The sequence below is a fragment of the Ovis aries genome, chromosome 3 (assembly GCF_016772045.2).
Source record: "Ovis aries strain OAR_USU_Benz2616 breed Rambouillet chromosome 3, ARS-UI_Ramb_v3.0, whole genome shotgun sequence".
In the NCBI taxonomy this organism is placed as follows: Eukaryota; Metazoa; Chordata; class Mammalia; order Artiodactyla; family Bovidae; genus Ovis; species Ovis aries.
This window is the reverse complement of record NC_056056.1, coordinates 127,628,488-127,649,288: the sequence shown is the minus strand read 5'-3', so window position 1 is coordinate 127,649,288 and position 20,801 is coordinate 127,628,488. Positions and strand designations below refer to the sequence as shown.

Genomic DNA, 20,801 nt, shown 5'->3' with positions numbered 1-20,801 from the left:
GGTCCAAACAAGAAAAGTCTTCTCGTTTCAAATTTAATAGAAGTCTCTATAATGAGATGGTAAAATAGACTTACATATGTAAAGCCATTGAGTCTAGGAAATGCTAGATAAACTGGGTTACACTCACAACTTTGTTAGTGATTGCTTTGTCACATGCCCTAGTGTAACTACTGTTACTCCGTATTTACTTATTACAAAAAGTCAAGCCAACTTTGCCTATTAAGAAATGCTGTGCAAATTTCACATATACATGCATGTTACACAGGACGAGAAGAGCTACAGAGAACTGACTTCTTCAGCGTATGCTTGGACTTCTAGCCACCAACTGGTTAAAATTTGCTACTTTTTCCAACACCAAGTTGCTGTGTTTGGTCACTAGTTATGTGGAATACATCAAAATTCTTTTATTTCGTTTCCTTCTACTGTCTGAGTAAGAAATTTGCAGTGGTTAAGGAAGTTTCAAGATTGCATTCTTCTGTAGATCTAAAACACGGTATAGAGGTTATGGTCAACAATGCATGCATGCACGCATGCTCAGCTGCTTCAGTCATGCACCGCTCTTTGCAACCCCATGGACTGTAGCCCGCCAGGCTCCTCGGTCATGGTATTTTTCCTGGCAAGAATACTGGAGTGGGTTGCATGCCCTCCTCCAGGGGATCTTCCCAACCCAGGAATTGAACCTGCTTCTCCTGCATCTCCTGCATTGCAGGCAGATTCTTTACTGCTCAGCCACCAGGGAAGCCCAAGGTCAACAATACTGTATTATACACTTCAAAGTCGCCAAGACACTAGATCTTAAATGTTCTCACCACAAAAAAGAAATGATAATTATGTGACATGATAGAGGTGTTAGCTAACTCTAGGTGGTAATCATATTATAACATGTAAATATACCAAATCAATATACTGTATACTTTCAACTTACACAATGTCATATGTCAATTATGCCTCAATTTTTGAAAAAAATCACATTCCGTGATAATTCTAAGAATTGTAAAGTGATTAAGCTTGTATATAAATGCTCTTCAAAAAGTGATAAAAGTCATAATTATAGTTAGGTAATTCAATCAATCCCCCTCTCAGAAACAGGTAGACCTACTAAGGAGAAAGGGCTTCCCTGGTGGCTCAGATGTGGTAAAGAATCTGCCTACAATGTGGGAGACCTGGGTTTGATTCCTGGGTTGGGAAGCTCCCCTGGAGGAGGGCATGACACCCTACTCTAGTATTCTTGCCTGGAGAATGCCCATGGACAGAGGAGCTGATGGGCTATGGTCCATGGGGTTTTAAAGAGTTGGACACGACTGAGTAACTAAGCACACACACACTAAGGAAAAAATTAACAAGGATATAGAAAATCTGAAGAACACAATCAAACAACCAACACAACAGTATAATTGGCGATTATAGGACATAACACCTAGATACATACTTTTACTTAGGGGCTCATGAAAAGTTCTTTAAGAAAAATCAAATACTAGGTGATAAAACAAACCTCAACTTTAAAAGAACTGAAATCATAATTGGAAGGCCAGACCCCAGGGCCATGATGGGCCGCCCCTTCTCTGCCCCGGCGGCGGGGGAAGTCCCTAACGGAAGGCGCCTCCCAGATCCTGGGGACCAATGACAGCACACTTCACCAGCTAAAGCCGTCCCACCCCAGCCACGTAGAAGGACCTAACAGCCCGCGACTCCTCGGCTCTGAACCCCGTCCGTTAACCTGACCATCCCTCGCAACAAACATATATAAGCCGCCTCCAACAAGGTCCGGGCACGGACTTCCTCGACCTGCCTCGTAGGGGTCCGGGAACCCCCGCCCGGGAGCACTTCGTCATTAAAAAGCCTGTTAGACACTCTTTTCGGTGTCCTGGTCATCTTTACCTAACAATAATAAGCATAATGGAATTAAACAAAAACTAAAAATATAGAGACAACAAGATAATCTCCATGCACTTAGCGATTAAACAATATACTTCTTAATAATCGTTTGAAGAGAAATTTTCAGAGGAAATAAAATGCACAGAACTGAACAACAAGGAAACTACAAAATATCAAAATATGTGGGATGCAGGTAAAGTTATTCTGAAAGGAAAAGTTATAACACAAAATATTTATGTTGAAAAAAGAGCAAACCTAAATACTAACTCAAGAAATTAGAAAACCAAGAGTAAAATAAATGCAAAGCAGGAAAAGAGTAGAATTATAAAGACAAGAGCAGAAATCAGTGACACCAAAAATCAGAAAATAATAATAGAGAAAAACAATGAAACAAAAGTTCTTTCTTTGAAAATAAAATGAAATTGATGGATTTCTAGCATAACTGACAAAAGTGAGACAAGAAAAAATACAAATTACACGTATATGGGCTCTAAGTACAGTTCCCGCAGTCACTGAAAGGGTAAGAAGGGAATACAGTGAATAACTTGCGCTCACAATTCAATCTAGATTAATGAATGGGCCGATTCATTGTAAGCCAAAAAATATTTTTAAAAACTTAATTAAAGTGATGTCGATCCTTTGAATAGTCCTATAACCATTAAAGAAATTGAGTTCATAATTAAACCTTTCGTGAAGAATAAATCTCTGTGACCAAAAACTTCAGTGGTGAATTCTACCAATCATTTAAAGATGAATGAACACCAATTCTACCCAATCTGTTTCAGAAGAAGAAAGGGAGGAGAAATGTCTCTTCATGTTATCATGCCAGAATTACACTGAGAGCAAAACTAGACAAAAACAGTACAAATCAAAACAAAATAAAGTTTAAAATTCAGACCAATATTATTCATGAATAAATGTGTAAAATATAAGGGAAATTTGAATCCAACAATGCATAAAAAGAATTATACACCATGGCCAAATGGTGTTTTCCAAGTAAGGGAGGTTGTCTCCAAATTCAAAAATCAATCAATTTAATCAATCATACTAATAAGTTTAAAGAGAAAAAAGTAAAGTGTTAGTCACTCAGTTGTGTTCGATTCTTTGCAACCCCATGGGCTGTAGCCCATCAGGCTTCTCTGTCTATAAAATTTTCCAGGCAAGAACACTGGGGTGGGTTGCCATTTCCTGCTCCAGGGCATGTTCCCAACCCAGGGATCGAACCCAAGTCTCTTGTGCCTCCTGCATTGACATATAGGATTCTTTACCACTGCCCCACCTGGGAAGCCCTCCTTGCAGTGATAATTTATAGTTATATTTGAAATAGTAAGGAGGAAATAAAGGCAAAAGGGAGATTTTCAAGAGCACTACTGAGGTAACTAGTTGAAGAAATAAAAAATCAAACAAGATATCCTTTTAAACATCAACAGGATTTTGAAGTTGTATAAAAACAGCAAATATTACTATAATATAAATAGCAAAATGAAAGCTTGATAATATAAAGCATTAGATACGTAACTTAAATTTTCAGAAAATACCAACCAGCAATTCTTCTTCTGGGAATGTTTCATGTGGTTAAGCAATGACTTTCAATAGGGCTTCATATTTAGTCAAAAAATTCAGTCTTGTCTTGATGTCAAAATTTCAGAGGATAATGAATCATCTCAGAGCATTTACAAGAAGTTCAGAACATGAGTAAAGAGTTGGAAGAAAAATATCTCTAAGTTAAATCTGGAAGAATCAGCATTGGTTGAGGTAAGAAGGAGAATGACATGGAGAAGTTTCAAGTTTTGCAAAATATTATTTGCCAGTGATAGTAATTGGCTATTGTTGTTTATATGGAGACTGAAGCAGTGATGCAGGTCTCCACTGCTTGAAAAAGTTATAGCCCAATAATAAACCTACTTCAATGAGTGTACAATAAGAACTTTACTTAACCCTCATATTGCAAAATAGATGCTGTGCTTGTAAAAATGGATATATAGAGAGTTTTATTTTGTAATATAAATGGTAGAATTTTCATTATATTCAAGACTAGCTACTTTCAAGACTAAGATTTCTAACCAATGCACCAAGTCAGGGGTCAGCAAACTGCAACCCAGGGGCAAATCCAGCTTCAGCCTGGTTTCTTAATATGGTCCATGAGCTAAGAATAATTTTATATATTTAATCATTTAAAGGTTAAAAAAATAAAAAATAATAATACTTTATGGAAAGTGAAAGTTCTTTGAAGTGCAAATAGGTGACTATGCAGAAAGCTTAATTTTTTCTTTTTTTTACAGAAAATGTGTACTGGCCACTGCACAAAGCCTGGCTTCCCAGGTGGCACTAATGCTAAAGAACTCTCCTGCCGGTTCAGGAGATGGAAGAGCCCCGGTTCGATCCCTGCATAGAGAAGACCCTCTGGAGGAGGGCTTGGCAACCCATTCCAGTATTTTCGGGTGAAGAATCCCACAGACAGAGGAGGTGGGTGGGCTATAGTCCTTAGGACTGCAAAGAGTTGGACACGACTGAAGTGACTTAGCAAGCATGCATGCAACAAGACACCTCATGTACTAAAGAGAGTTTCTTCTCTGGTGTATTGTAATCCAAGGTATATGCTCTCATGACTTTAGAAAATTCTTGAAAATAAGAAAGCAAACTAAATAGCTTTTCAAAGAATTTCTAAAGTAATTGTTCTTTGTGCTTTTAAGCCCTGAAGCTATATAAGAAAATTGGAATGGAAACCTGGTGTTTCTCAAGTCACAACACAATAGAAACAGCAAGGAGCATGACATTTAAACTGGGTAGAACATATGGTCTGGATCAGTCTGTGCCCAAATCATGTAGCTCACCTTTTATATTCTATAATATTAAGCTCTAAATTCACTTTTTAAAAAAGTCAAACAAAAATATAAACGTCAGGTTGGTATTCCTGAAAAGAATTTAAATACATTTATTACCAGTAATGCTATCAGTGCATTTTCTTAAAATGAAGTACTGAAGAAATGAGTGAAATAAAATAAAAATTCGTATACCTAAGGCTCTATTTCACAACCTGTAATAATATCCTCAGCTGAGTGCTTGTAATAGCGATTGCTGAAAGTTACTCAACACCCCTTCAAGTAGTGAAGCAGACGATTTGGGGGAAGATGGATGGAAAGGTAATTTCTCTTTGCTTTCTTTTCTTGTTTCTTCATTTCAGAGACACCGTTGACTTCTCTTCAGCATATTTGTCTCTTCCCTGAGGGCTCCTAGTTTTTAGTTTATATCTATGTAAATTCTTTTGCAATTAGACTGTGCAGATTCCTACTTTTGTTAATCACTGTGTTAGAAGAAGCATTTAATATTTGAAAACCTCTTGGGACTCCAGCCAGTAGTGTAACATTTAAACAAATATTGCCTTCTGTTTTGATGTCAGTTTTCTTTTCTCATTCATAAAATAAAAAACAACCTCAAACTCTTTTCCATGACCACCCTCAAATAAGCAAATAACTCTGGAGGCTAATTGAGACAAACATGGTAATAGGCTCCCACCTTTTAGAAAAGAATTCATCCTACTCAGTCAATTAACCATGCTTCCTATTTCATTAGTAATTTTGGCTTAAATAGCTTAGGAGGCAGAGAGGGAACATTTTTAAGAATATCGGCTATTTCATTCTGACAACAAAACTGATTTCCTGTCTCTGATCAAGCATTCTGTAAATCCACACCTTGGCATAATATTACTTATAATGTGGTAAGTAAATAAAGGAAAATGATTGCTGACAGTGGAGACTGGGAGAAGCCGTTGTACGATTCATTAGTGGTTTCAGTAGTTGCAGTTAAAAAAGAACCAAAAAGTTCTGTTTTCCTATGACTAAGAGTGGATGTCTTGAGAGGTTCAGAAAAAGTTCACTTTGCCCTTGAACAAATATGTTTTCCACATTTCATTGCCAGAATGTGGAGGAACAGAAGGCCAGAAATTAGTGAAAAATTCTGACCTCATTTTGTTTCTGGACTATCCTAGAGTAGGAAGTACCAAATCACCCTGGAGAGACTAATGCTTTTTTCCTGTTGTTTTTGCCAGAAGTGAAAAGTATTTTGCATAACTCTATGCCTAAGCTAACCAGAGACTAAAATTTTAGATTTTTTTTCAAACTTTCAAAGGCTGACACATTTTCATATATTCAGTTAAAAACTCAAATATTAGAAAAAGTAATACATGAAAATTATAAGCTAATGATAAGATATGTTACTTATATTGAAATAAACATGATTTTTCTCCCAAGGAAAATGGTACCTGAAAGGTATACTTTTATTTAGATTTTAAAATATAACACTTTCTTTAATCATTAAACAATGTTTAATTTGCCCTGAAGCAGATTATGTTAAATTTAAACATCTTTGCCTGAGTATAACATAAAATTATGTGGAAAATAATGTATGTATGTATGTATGTATGTATTCATTCATTGTCAGTCATTTATAGCAGCTCTTTTATTTCCCAGAAAATATTCTCAAATTGAATATATACTGGCATTTTTCAACCATGGAGTTCACATTTTACCTAGTTTGTGATTCCAATGCACTAGACATTTTAAAATATTTTCATGACAAATATAAATTTGTACTATTGCTAAGATTTAAGATATAGGTGAAAAAATAATACTGATTGGGCTTCAAATTCTAGGTTTCCTATTAACTAACTAAATAGTTTTTAGCAGGTAACATATCTTCTCACCCTCAGCTTTCTCATCATGAATATGGAATAATAATATATTTTTTGGCTGCTATAGCTCTTAAGTGAAGTAATCTATAAAATGCTCAGCATAGTATCGGGCCTGAAGTATGTGATCCATAAATAGGGACTTCTCTATTTTTCTTTATTTTCCTTTCTTTTCTACACCATCTTTATTCTTGATCTTCAAAATGAATGGTGAAAATAACATTTATCTCATAAGCCATTATGTCTATATTGCAGGGACATCATCTTTTTGTGTTTGCAATAGCTAGCACATGGTCTATCAGAGTCTAATAAACTGTAGAATAAATGCTAAATGATCCTTATGCATGTAGATGCAGCTCAAAATTCCAGGTCCAAACAACCACAGATTATTTGGGACAGACTATTATTTCCTTTACTATTTCAGAGCTTGCTATTTCTAGTTAGACTTATAGTTAACAATTAGGTGTTCTTATGTTGTTCCAAAAAAGTATCTCACTATGGATAAATTGCCTCCTAGACTATAAACTCCACAAGGTCACTCCACTGCTTATTTTGTTCAATAATTTATTATAAATATTCCTGTCCTTTAATACTGCTGTCCCCAACCATTTTGGCACCAGGGACTAGTTTTAAGGAAGACACTTTTTCCACGAACTGGGGATAGAGGGGATGGTTTTCAGGATGATTCAATTACATTACATTTATTGTGCACTTTATTTCTAATCTAATGCCACTTGGTTCCAACAGGAGGTACCAGTCCTCAGCCAGTAGGTTGGGGAGACTTACTTTAATAGAGACTCACTGAATAGATGCTTATTTAATGAATAAATAAACTTAGATTAATTAATGACTAAATGAAACACTAAGATATGCTATGGGTATTTGATTTTCACAGTCTATAACTGTGCAAGCTGCTGTGTAATTTTGCTAGAAGTTTTACTTCAACTTTTGCCTACAGTTTCCCTTACTCTATGGAAATACTATTCAGTTCTCCCCAGGAGATGTACAGTCTGTTAGGTTTGTGCTAAAATACCCATCAGGACAAAATCTCAAGACTATTAGCCAGCATTCAGGCTTGACATTTACCATCCTGTGAAACTCCAAAGTCATATTAATAGAAATTAACAATGGACTTAATATATTAACTGTTTAAGGCCCAGAACCTAGTCCTTTAAAGGATCAGACAGCTTTCTGCAATTATATCTAAGAGTTATGCAGTTATTAGCTAACTACCTGCTGTGAGGCATCCACTTGCTATATGAATTCTTATATTAATATTATCTTATTTAATTTTCAACCCCTTTATTAGTATGTGTAGTATATAAATAGGGTAGGATTCTAACCACCCTTCAAATCATGATAAATCTGACAATAAGGCTCTGTCCCTTAGACGCAGCAAAAACTTAAATTTGAATCATTAACTTATTGCCTATTTCCCATTCAGATTATTTAAGCTCTAAGGGCCTTTTGTTCACACTGAGTTACCCCTTAGACATCCGTTGTCCAAGATCATAAATTACCTTGCTGAGCACCAATGCTCAGGCTATGTCTACGTTTCTTGAGCAAAGCATAATTCGTTTGTGCTGGAAGTCAAGTGACGCCTCCAGTAATACGTTGTTCCTCCCACTTCTCTGGGTGCCTCAAGGCTTTGGTCTGCCCTGTTCACAAGGCAGTGAGCCTCTAGTCCCTGCGTTGGAATGAAGAAAACTTTTCTCCCCTTTGACCATTTCTCCCTCTTTCCTCTCATCCCTATAGTCTTATTTTTAAATAACTTCATTTTCTAAAAAAAAGAAAGGAATATTTGAGGCAGAGTACACTACACAGACTCTTCTGGCGTGAAAGAGTACAAAGTGTCTGCCTGTCTTGTTCAAACAGAGGGAATTCAGAACAAGAACAAAACAGAAATTACTGTTTTAGCGAATTAACCTGTGACTCTACCATGATACTCATTGGTAAGTCAGAGCTAAGCAGAGGGTCTCTTCAGACACTACATCTCTTTCTTAACCTACAAAAGAAGCCCATGGCTGTTCAGTCTTAAAGGAAAAGCATTTGTGGCCTCTTGACCTTTCTCATACATGAGGAAAAGTGAGGAAAAGAAGGGAGAAAGGGCTTCTGAGGTGCAAAATAAAAAAGGAAACACACCAGTGACAACTGTAGCCCAGTCTCCTTGATGTGGAGAACATTGGCAATGGAAAGGCAAATTCTTCTTTTTTCTCCCACGTGTCTACAACCAAAGTAGTGTTTCCACATCATTTTCAAGTTTAAACCTCTACTTAGCATAGTTGAGCATATGCTGTTTTGGATAAACCAAACGCCAATAATGTATACTTATCCTAGAGCCAATGACAGCCTCATATTCAGAAAAAGAACAAAAGGAGAGACAGATAAAATGAACTGAATCTGTAGTTGGGGATTCCTGCTGACATGTCAAGAGTTCCACTGACCTCTTGTTAGTGATAAAGTCTGGTTTGGGTAGAAAATTTAATATTTATCTCCCATCCTATAGATATATATCAACCCCCTCAGAAATAAATGAGGGAGAGAAAAATAAAATAGCTTTTTTCTAATGAATATTATAATTGAAATTTTATGTAGCTCTTTAGTGCTGATGGTTCAGATGATAAAGAATTTGCCTGCAATGCAAGAAACCTGGGTTCCATCCCTGGGTCAGGAAGATCCCCTGGAGAAGGGCATGGCAACCCAAAGCAGTATTCTTGCCTAGAATTCCGTGAACAGAAGAGCCTTGATGGGCTACAGTCCATGGGGTCACAAAGACTTGGACATGACTGAGTGACTAACACTTAGTGCTATAATCCGTGCTCATTCACTCCATCCTTTCTGACTGTTTGCAATCCTGTGGACTGTAGCCTGCCAAGCTCCTTTGTCCATGGCATTCTCTAGGTAAAAATACTGGAGTGGGTTGCCATTCCCTTCTCCAGGGGATCTTCCTAACCCAGGAATCGAACCCATGTCTCCTATGTCTTCTTCATTGGCAGGCAGGTTCTTTACCACTGAGCCACCTGGGAAGCCCCTTAGCACTATAATATATGTACTTAAATGTTTAATTTCTTGTTTTTAATCTCATTCATTGTGTGTTCCTCAGATAGTCCCTTAGAATTATATTACTCCTAGAAAAAAATGGTATAAGGGTATGAGGATAATTTTTTAATACTTAAAATCTCTTTGGGTATACATTTTCCCTCTAAACATATAATTCCATTTATTCATATTTGTGTAAGAAGTTTGACAGTATCTTAGCCAGTTCAATCACTCTGATAATTGGACACAGATCTTATAACAACGCATAACATCATCATTATCCTGTATTTAGTTCACACTTAGAATAAATGTGGATCTATATTAGTTCTACATTATTTTAATAGAATTAAGTTAGGTAGATCTCTGTCCTCAGATATTTAATAGTGTAATAGATAAATAAGACCAATGAGTACTATGTCAGAGGGGTGAGTATGTGTGTGTGTAGCTTTGAATACATGATTAATTGAATAATAGATTTAGCCTAACTAACAAACTCATTCAAGTTAAATGAATTCAGATGGAATGTTTTGGTGTGTAGTTTTGCATGGTCATACAAAAAATCAAGGAGAATCTATTTATTTATTTTTTAAAAATGTTTATTTTTACTTTATTTTACTTTAAAATACTGTATTGGTTTTGCCATACATTGACATCCTCCACGGGTGTACATGAGTTCCCAAACACAAACCCCGCTCCCACCTCCCACCCCATATCATCTCTCCGGATCATCCCCATGCACCAGCCCCAAGCATCCTGTATCTTGCATCAAACATAGACTGGCGATTCATTTCTTACATGATAGTATACATGTTTCAATGCCATTCTCCCAAATCATCCCACCCTTTCCCTCTCCCTCAGAGTCCAAAAGTCTGCTCTACACATCTGTGTCTCTTTTGGTATCTCGCATAGAGGGTCATCATTACCATCTTTCTAAATTCCATATATATGTATTAGTATACTGTATTGGTGTTTTTTCTTTCTGGCTTACTTCACTCTGTATAATCGGCTCCAGTTTCATCCATCTCATTGGAACTGATTCAAATGTATTCTTTTTAATGGCTGAGTAATACTCCATTGTGTATATGCACCACAGCTTTCTTATCCATTCTTCTGCTGATGGATATCTAGGTTGTTTCCATGTCCTGGCTATTATAAACAGTGCTGCGATGAACATTGGGGTACATGTGTCTCTTTCAATTCTGGTTTCCTCGGTGTGTATGCCCAGAAGTGGGATTGCTGGGTCACAAGGCAGTTCTATTTGCAATTTTTAAAGGAATCTCCACGCTGTTCTCCATAGTGGCTGTACTAGTTTGCATTCCCACCAACAGTGTAAGAGGGTTCCCTTTTCTCCACACCCTCTCCAGCATTTATTGCTTGCAGACTTTTGGATCACAGCCATTCTGACTGGTGTGAATGGTACCTCATTGTGGTCTTGATTTGCATTTCTCTAATAATGAGTGATGTTGAGCATCTTTTCATGTGTTTGTTAGCCATCCATATGTCTTCTTTGGAGAAATGTCTGTTTAGTTCTTTGGCCCATTTTTGATTGGGTCATTTGTTTTTCTGGAATTGAGCTGCATAAGTTGCTTGTATATTTTTGAGATTAGTTGTTTGTCCGTTGCTTCATTTGCTATTATTTTCTCCCATTCAGAAGGCTGTCTTTTCACCTTGCTTATATTTTCCTTTGTTGTGCAGAAGCTTTTAATTTTAATTAGGTCCCATTTGTTTATTTTTGCTTTTATTTCCAGAATTCTGGGAGGTGGATCATCTATTTAACAGGATAAAATTTCACTAAGACTTAAATGACAAGAAAAATGATTTGGGACCCAAAGTATGATATATTAAAAGTTATTAGAAAAGTTTGCCAATGATAAAGGGAAGTTAGTTTAAGAAAAATAAAACAAAGAAACAACAGGAACACATAAAAAGTCAAATGTTGAGTTCAGTCGTTCAGTTGTGTCTGACTCTTTGCAGCCCCATGGAATGCAGCTTGCCAGGCTTCCCTGTCTATCACCAACTCCGGGAACTTGCTCAAACTCATGTCCATCGAGTCAGTGATGCCATGCAACCATCTCATCCTCTGTCATCCCCTTCTCCTCCCACCGTCAGTCTTTCCCAGGGTCTTTTCCAATGAGTCAGTTCTTCTCATCAGGTGGCCAAAGAATTGGAGTCTCAGCATCAGCATTAGTCCTTGCAATGAATATTCAGGACTGATTTCCTTTATAATTGACTGGTTGGACCTCCTCACAGCCCAAGGGACCCTCACGAGCCTTCTCCAACACCACAGTTTAAAAGCATAAATAATAAAAGGAATGGTAAATTGAGTGAAGGGCTTCCCAGGTAGCTCAGTGGTAAAGAATCTGCCTGCCAATGCAGGAGATGTTGGCTCAATCCCTAGGTTCAATCCCTGGACAAAGGAATGGTAAACAACTCCAGTATTCTTGCCTGAAGAACTCCATGGACAAAGGAGCCTGATGGGCTATAGTTCATGGAGTCACAAAGAGTCAGACACAACAGATCAACTGAGCATGTAAGTTGAGTGAAGTTAAGATGATAAAATAGTAAGAACTAAAAGGAGATGTTGAAAGTATTTGGGATTACTTGATTCCTCAAGTAAAATGATTGTCATAGGTTATTATAAGAGATTTATAAAATATTAAAACCAAAAGGGACATGGAGATATGTTTTCAAGTGAAGAAAGAAACCACAGAATTTGAGATGCCAGTGTTTTCGCAAAAAGGAATATGTAGAGGAGATTTCAGAATGCAGACTTCCCAACTCTCAATTACCTGCAAATACTTTCAGTAAGAAAGGATCTGGAAAAGCAAAGCAGAGCTTTCTGGAATGTTGAATAGAAGCTATGTGAATAGCTACTGTGAAGCTGTGAACCACTGTATGTGGAACTTTACTTTTTAGTTATGATAACAGGTAAATTTCCCAAAAAGAAAATTGTTACTTTACTCTGAATAAATGGTCCTTGGGCCATTTATTTACCTCGGGCCAACCAATTTCCCCTTTGACCAGATGGACACGGATTTGCCGACAGCCGTGGCCCATGTGGTGTGGCCCAGTGCCCTTCCTTCCTCCTGTGTCCCTGCTCCTCTCCAGTGGAATTTGGACTGAGATACAAGTAAAATCTTCCAAGTTTTGTGCTTTTCTTCTCTCAGGCAAGAAACCAGGAAAGAATTGTTGAATCAATTATTCAGCAAGTTTTTATTGATTTCCCTGCCTACTTCAATGTTTGTGGTATCCTCTACCATTTTATAGCCTCATTTTTAAACCAACCTTGGAAATTTTGGACTGCTAACTGTCCCATAATTCTTTTGCATTATGTCACAAGTAAAGCTGACCATCAAAACTGGCCATTGAGATCACATCTCTGACTAAAAATTCAAAGATTTCCACTGGTTATAGCCTAAAGTTCAGACTACCTGGCCCTCATTGACCTGAATCTCTTGTTTTTCTTTAATCCAATATCTAGCTATGGTCTCTTTCTCCTATAATCTATAATCTCCTAAAATTTTCCCAACATTTTTTCAAATCCCTCAAAGCACATATTACCTGTGTCTCTCCCTAATCTCAATATTTATTATATCAGTTATCCTGCCTTTTTTGTTTCTCACTAAGGGCAGGAGATTTACCTTTTTTTTTTTTTTGGTGTTGCTTAGTTCTGGGGGCATGGCTACTTATGTACACTGATTATTGTATGTTTTTTTTCTGAAAATTTTTTATTTGTCTCACTACATTTTGAATTCTTGCAAAAAGACAGTATTGTTCTGTGTCACTTTTGTTTTCCAAGAAGTTAATCCAATATCAACTACGAGGTTTTGGTCACTAAATTGTGTCCAACTCTTATGACCCCATGGACTGTAGCCTGGCAGGCTCCTCTGTCCATGAGACTTCCCAGGCAAAAATATTGGAGTGGGTTTTCACGCCTTCCCTCAGGGGATCTTCCCAACCCAGGGATCAAATTCATGCCTCTTACATTGCAGGCAGTCTCTGGCATTGCAGGCAGATTCTTCACTGCTCAGCCACCAGGGAAGCCCATATAGAAATGGTATAACTGTTTGCTGAATGTATTAACAGATAATTGAACACTAGACTGACCCACTGCTATTGCTCAAACATTCTTGTAACTACTCAAACTACTCATTTGCTCATTGATTTTTATCCCTTTTTCTTCACCTAGTAAAATTTTCTTCAGCCCAGTGTTAGTCACAATGCAAAGTAATTTTAGCTGCTTGAAAAAATATGTGTTAAATGAATGAATGAAAACTTCTCTCAAGTCAAATTCTACTTTCTCCACATAGATATCTTGATTCCCACCTAGAAGTAGTTTCTCCCTACCCTGAGTCCCCCAAAAACTATTTTTGAGGAGATCTGTTTTCATGAAGTATTAATGGAGTGAGTCAAGATGTTAGTCATCAAAACCCTTTCTTCTCTTGTGTAAGGAAAGACAGATCTCTGCCAAATAGCTTTGGTTTAGGGAATACCCATCCCAGTCCACATCTGCTTGAGTAGCTATTTATGTCAGATGGAAAATGGAAATTTAACAATCTCACTTAGTGACTATGTGCATGGACTGTTAGTACTCAGTGAAAGTTAAAAGCTATCAGAGTTGGAAAAAATTTAGGCTGGCAATGATAGACAAATGTGTATATTTAGTAATACAATGAGGCCATGCAGAATGACAATTTGGAATCTGTAAAAGTCAATCAAGTCAATCAAGTCTCCCTGTGAGGCAGGGAGAAATCATGTGCCAGCTATTCTGTGACAATTCATTGAAACACCCTGACTTCTTCAGATCAAAAATAGCAGTCAGGAGTTCTGTGCCATTACGCAGATGTGCTGAAGTCCCCGGCAAAAAACATTGTACAAAAATGTTTACTTAAGTAAAACATTAAGTAAAAAAATGCAATAACAAAAAATGAAATATCAAGAAAAATCTTGATTATCCTAAGTAAATACGTTTTAACTCAAAAATGGGAGTTAAAACCCAATAGCACATCCATTTCACAAAATTTTGCTAAGTCAGAGAAAAAGAACTTTCAAACTTAAAGTAACTGGCTGTAGAAAGGATGGCCACAAATATACAAAGAATTTTCCTTTCACAAGACCATATTTTTTTTCATATCAGTGCAGTTCAGTTGCTCAGCTATGTCCAACTCTTTGTGACCCTATGGACTGTGGTATACCAGGCTTCCCTGTCCATCACCAACTCTCAGAGCTTGCTCAAATTCATGTCTATTGAGTCAGTGATGCCACCCAACCATCTCATCCTCTGTCGTCCCCTTCTCCTCTTGTGTGGAATCTTTCCCAACAAAAGGGTATTTTTTAATGAGTCAATTCGCATCTGGTGGCCAAAGTATTGGAGTTTCAGCTTAGGCATCAGTCCTTCCAATGAATATTCAGGGCTGATTTACTGAATATTTTTTTCATATTGTATCTCAGTTATTCATACAATTGATTTTATCTCCCCTACCATTTTGCCTATTACTATTTTTAACCAAGTTTATCACGTGCTTTATTTTCAAAGTAAAATAAAAAATACATAACAGATAAAGTATAGAACTCTGAATTCCTCTATCCTCTTCCTGGTCATAGTGTCTTTTCCTTCTTTCTGGGTATATTTACCATCATAAATATGATATATATGTTTTCTTTCCTTTTAAAATAGTGCTGCATACATACCTATATGTAAATGAATGTTTTATATTTCTCTCTACTTTTAATGCCACATTTTAAAATTCAATTATAATTTAAGGTCTATAGTTTTTATTTTTTTTATTTTTTTTTATTTTTTTATTTTTTTAATTTTAAAATCTTTAATTCTTACATGTGTTCCCAAACATGAACCCCCCTCCCACCTCCCTCCCCATAACATCTCTGTGGGTCATCCCCATGCACCAGCCCCAAGCATGCTGTATCCTGCATCAGACATAGACTGGCGATTCGATTCTTACATGATAGTATACATGTTAGAATGCCATTCTCCCAAATCATCCCACCCTCTCCCTCTCCCTCTGAGTCCAAAAGTCCGTTATACACATCTGTGTCTTTTTTGCTGTCTTGCATACAGGGTCGTCATTGCCATCTTTCTAAATTCCATATATATGTGTTAGTATACTGTATTGGTGTTTTTCTTTCTGGCTTACTTCACTCTGTATAATCGGCTCCAGTTTCATCCATCTCATCAGAACTGATTCAGGTCTATAGTTTTTAAAATCAAGTACTATGTACCTTTCAATAGCCGAGCAGCAAAGTGTCATACAAATATAATACATATCATTTATCCATTCCATTTTCCTCTGGGGAAATTTGGCTTGTTTCCATTTTTTCCAACATTAAAAGTAGCACTGCAGACATCCTAGCATATATCTTATGCAAATGAACCACATATTATTTTCCAAGAACTTTGTTGCCTAATCTAACTTAATCTTCTCACAAAGCCTAGGAGAAATGCTAACATTAACATCTTAAAAATTAATATATCAAAAAAAGTTAGGAAATTATCAAATTCACACAACTAGAAGAAAGCAGATGGGATACATTTTCATTCATTTCTATTGAAATCACCTTGCTTCTTTGTTTACATACTATTGTTGGTCAGACCCAGCAGAGTGTGTCTCATATGGTAACAAGGGGGATTGGTTTCTATGAATAAGTACTTGGTAAATGAATGAATGATTGAACAGATGAATGAATAAATGAATGAATACAATATCTCTCCTGCAGTGGCAGAGATCGAAGAGTAAAAGAATTGTTACCTGCTCTGGGGTCCCTGAATGAGCTGGTCTTAATTTTAAGCAATTTCATGTGCAAAAAAGCCTAGGCATGCTCTTCTGGGTTTGACTCCTCATCAAATGTCTATCCTTGCCCTATGCTTGCTCAAACTGGGAATTTGGGGATGTATAGTGGGTGAGCAATCTTTGAATCATTTCAGATGAAATATAGAGAGCTGGCAGTTTGTGGTTGTAAAGAAGAAGTCTGGAAAGTTCAGTGGCTTACTATAATATTTTTGCTCATTTTGAAAACTCTGGAAAAAATAAATTTTCAAAGTTACAGCCACAAGTTTCATGACACACCAGGCTCTTAAGAATGAGTAATTAAAAAAATATGAATTGCGGTATCTTAAGCAACAAGAATAGTCCTGAATCTGGGAAAGAGTTTAGCAATCCACTATCTTTAGAGTCATTGGCAAAAATTTTCCATTTCTTTATTCTCTGCCATAAACATTAGATAAGCCATGAGGAAAATTTTGTGAGCATTCTCGACACTCAGAGATATTATCAGCACTGCATTTGTTGGAGTCATGCACTTTATCCTATAGAATTAGTACCCTGAAGCTCACTGAATAACCCCAATTCATATAATATAATTAGTTCTCTTTGTAAAATTTTCTAGTTAGCAAAAATATACAAAGGAATCTTTTCCCCCTTTTATCCTTGTTTTAGCAACTTTCTAAAATGTATTTAACATACTTTGTGACCTGAATTCATTTACTGTAACTTCACTCAGTCACGTCACTCTTTGTGACCTCATGGACTATAGCCTGTCAGGCTCCTCTGTTCATGAAATTCCCCAGGGAGGAATATTGAAGTAAGTAGCCATTCCCTTCTCAAGGGAATCATCCTGACCCAGGATCGAAATAGGTCTCCTGCATTGCAGGAAGATTCTTTACTGTCTGAACCACCGGGGAAGCCCTTACTGTAACTACCAACACAATTTTCCTTTAGTAATGTATCTTTATGATTCTTAGGACCATCTTACTTGCAATAAAATCTTGGTGTACCAAGAGGTGTACCAAGTCTGTAGAAATCACAAGACATGTCCTAGAATTTATTTTTCAATGAATATATCTTCTTTATCTATTTGTGATTGTTTTACTCTTGCACAGAAAATTGGACAAGATGTTAATGTAGAGTCCCAATTAGTTGAATCCTGTTGGATTAATGTTTTACTTGGCTGAGTATGAAATGAACCACTATGCTATATAAAATGCCACAAGTATTGACATTTTCGACATCACAGAAACAGCAAGGGCTTCTCTAGTAGCACACAGCTACAAGAATCCACCTGCAATGCAAGAGACCATGGTTCTATCCCTGGGTTGGGAAGATCTCCTAGAGGAGGGCATGGCAACCCACTCCAGTATTCTTGCCTGGAGAATTCCATGGACAGAGGAGACTGAGGGGGCTACAGTCCATAGGGTTGCAAAGAGTTGGCCTCGGCTGAACAGCTAAGCAGCAGCAGCAGAAACAGCAATTTATCAACAGTACTAAATCCAGTGGACATGAAAACAAAAACTAGTTTCTACCATAGCAGAAAGGATGATTCTATAGCATGCCAATTTCCTAGAACAGCTTCTAGTTTCTTCTTTTTTAAAACATCTATCTACTTACTTATTTGGTTGTGCTGGACCTTGGTTGCAGCACTCAGGATCTTCAACACAGCATGTGGGATCTTTAGTTGTGGCATGCAGACTCTTAGCTGCAACATGTGAGATCTAGTTCTCTGACCAAGAAGTGGACCCCGGCCACCTGCACTGGGAGTGCACGTGGAGTCTTAGCCACTGGACCACCAGGGAGGTCCCTCTGCTTTCTTCTTTCTAGAATGAGTTTGTTTGGATATGTGCCCAAAAGTGGCAAATATTTTCTAATCTGTACTTATCCTCAAAAATTATGTAATACTCGGTAGCCTCTACATTATAAATTATGATATCATGCTAAATGAGAGATAATCTCTTTCTATTATACTTACTTTTAAATGTCTTCTATAGAAAATTTCTAACAAAGGTTGAGATTATCATATTGGACAATGATCCAGAACTAAGACACAGCCAATCTTGCTTCCTCTATGTCTGTCCTAGTATAAACATCCCTAGCATTCCTGGTATAAGCATGAAACATGGCGTACTGGAAACACCACTAAATGGAAGACATAAAATCTGGGATCAGGTCTTTGCTTGATCCTGGGCATCCTCTATTTTCTCCATAAGTCATTTACAACATGAGGCATATATAACCAAATATCTTTAAGCTTTCTTCACCCTCTAGTTTGACACACTAGTCTGTAGTAGTATATGTTGGGTCAGTGTTATCCACTGAATGCATCTTGCATCTTCAGTGATCGCTCTCTTTCTAAATAGACACTTGGATGTAATCTATCTGCACCACAAAGGCAAAATTATAACCAACTTAAAAAAAGAAAATAGATCTTACAATGGAGTAGTTCTTTTAAACATGGCTATTTAACCATTATAATGATATCAACTCTTTTAAAAAGCTAATGTACCAAAGCAGAGGCACAGGCTAGATATATTTTGAATAGACACACGCAATCCATGAAAACCAAGACTGATATTGTAAGTGTGCTGTAAAAATAAAACATTCTGAAATAGGCTGATGGCATGTCAAAAATGACTGCAAATTATAAACCAAGCAGTTTCATCTCAGCAGTAGAAGAAAATGTTCTGAAATTTATTTTAATGAGGTGAGGTTGCTATTAATCTGACAATAAAAATTGATTACACGTGCAGAATTCATGTGACGGTTGTCAGTGAAATAGAGTCTGCTCCATGTTGCCATTGTTTGCTTGTCATGAAATCTGTAAAACCACAGACCTAGTCTGTCTGGTTCACTGCTGTATCTCCAGCACCCAGCAAAGAACACAGCACACACTAAAAAAATGAGTAAATAAATAAATTCCTCATCAGTGTATTATATGAAAGAAATATAAACATAATAATATGAATCCCTCACACCTGGTTATTTCATTTACACTTACTGAGATGATTTTTAGATATATTCAAATACATTTTGAAACTGATCATATTCTAATCATTAATATTTCCTCATCTACACGTGGATAAAGACATCCATGCATTTAGCTATAATTTTGGTAAAATTAACCAAGTTGAAATTAATGGTGAGCTTGTAAGGAAGAGAACGAATATGTCTCTGGACAAATGTGTCTACAAAAAGATGGTGATGGACTGAGGATATAGGAAGTGTTTCAAGGTGAAACTTATCAAAGGTAAATATGAGACTTCCATGCATGTGCAGGCAACAGGATTCACTGGTACAAAATAAGGAAGCCATGACTTGGCAACTTTATGGTTATCAGCACATTCAATATCAAATAAAGGGGTGCTTTTGTCACCAAGAGGATAACAGCATCTCAAACTTTACTAAGGGAAGTGTACTGTAGTTAAAATTGGGGAAGCAACACTTCAGCTCTGTACTGATTAGTCAGTGCTCGGGCCATTTCAGTCAGTTCTGGGCACCTTCATTTAGAAACATTTAGAAGGATTAAAATGCATTTATAGATGAATGACTAAAATGGTATATCCGAAATATTTAGAGGAAGTAGAATAATTTAGCCTAAAGATGTGAAAGCTTATTTAAAGGAACATAAAATTTTTTAAAATTAATGGATATCATCAAGAAGAATTTCTGTTCCTTTTAGTTTCTCATTGGGTCTTATTTTGATCCAACCCTCCCTGAGCCACCATTATGCATTGTCTGGGCCCCAGAGACAATTAATCACTTGTCTTCTCACATCAGTTCTTGATCCCCACTCCCTAATTTCCCTATTAATTTAGCAGTTAGAGAATTTCTTCTAAAGGGACATGTGACGTGAGCAGAAATGACAACAGAGCTTATATTAATGTTTGTCTTATCAGGCCCTCAAAGCATTCACAAGAAATAAATGTTACAGCCCAATTCTTCTAACATGCAGAAAGATACTCAAAACTGTCAGGGGACTTGTTCCAGAACACAAGAATAAGAAGTCATGAATTTGTAATCAGAGACCAGGTCTATCTTATTTTAGAATCCCTGTTTTGTAAGTGACAAAGCTGTGGGCCCTGGGATTATTAGAAATAAAGCTCCCCAATCAGTTATCTATTTCTCTGTAACAAATTACCAAAAACATAGTGGCTTAATGCTGCAAAATTTACTATCTTTCACAGTTTCTGTGAAATACATTAGTTTTATTCAATAGTTTACTTCACGTCTAGTGCCTGGTACTAACTTGGTACTCAATTATTATTTAAATAGATATGAATAAATGAAGCAAAGTATGTGTGAGTACACGCATATTTGTTGTAGTTTTAGTCGATAGTTGTGTCTGACTCTTTTGTGACCCCATGGATTATTATAGCCTGCCTGGCTCCTCTGTCCATGGGATTTCCCAGGCA

The 20,801-nt window shown here is 36.8% G+C and overlaps 1 long non-coding RNA gene across 1 annotated transcript in view; it reads left to right on the top strand.

Annotated features, from left to right (window-relative positions):
- Positions 1–3,507: 3,507 nt before the first annotated feature.
- The window catches only part of LOC105607925 (uncharacterized), a 42,096-nt gene continuing 24,802 nt past the window's right edge, over positions 3,508–20,801 (top strand). Inside the window, exons 1-2 of the long non-coding RNA XR_001039063.5 lie at positions 3,508–3,630; positions 4,158–5,018. This is a non-coding gene — a long non-coding RNA (uncharacterized LOC105607925). The remainder of the gene's footprint in view (positions 3,631–4,157; positions 5,019–20,801) is intronic.